Source organism: Eimeria mitis, genomic scaffold (genome assembly GCF_000499745.2).
Source record: "Eimeria mitis Houghton genomic scaffold, Emh_scaff1701, whole genome shotgun sequence".
NCBI classification, from domain to species: Eukaryota; Apicomplexa; class Conoidasida; order Eucoccidiorida; family Eimeriidae; genus Eimeria; species Eimeria mitis.
In genome coordinates this window covers 9,432-10,115 of record NW_013570017.1, presented here as the reverse complement: position 1 = coordinate 10,115, position 684 = coordinate 9,432, and positions in this window count along the sequence as shown.

Sequence of the window (684 nt, the reverse complement as noted above, 5' to 3'; positions counted from 1 at the left end):
TATATATATATATATATATATATATATATATATATATATTAAACATATATATAAAATATATATGATATATAAAGAATATGTAACATATAATAAATATATTTTTGTTGTTTGTGTATTCATCTGACGGATTTATTGAATTTAGTTTCTATTTTTTTATTATTTTTTTGTTTTTTTTTTTTATTTTCTGTTGCTAATTTTTTATTTCTTTTAACGAATTAATAAAATAATTAATTAATTAATATAATTAATTTATTTTTTTATTTTTTTATTTTTTTATTTGTTTTTTTTGTTTTTTTGTTTGTTTAGGGTTTAACTGCATGCGTTTCTTTTTCCAGTCTGCTTGTCGTGTGCGTCCTCTGAATCGTCTTAAGGAGCCATCAGCAGCAGCAGCAGCAGCAGCAGGAGGAGCAGCAGCAGCAGCAGCAGCAGGAGCAGCAGCAGCAGCACTAAAGAAAGCAAGAGATATATTTCCTATGAACCCCAAAGATTTCTCTTTTTCTGTTTTTATTACTCTCGATAGACTGTCTCCTCTTTCTATTGCTGCATGCAACTCGCCAGCCCCAATGAGACATACAACACAAACCAACATGTATATTTATCTTTTTTATTTTTTTTTTAATGTATAAATATAATATATATAATATATAAATAATATATATAAGTATAATATATGTAATATATAAA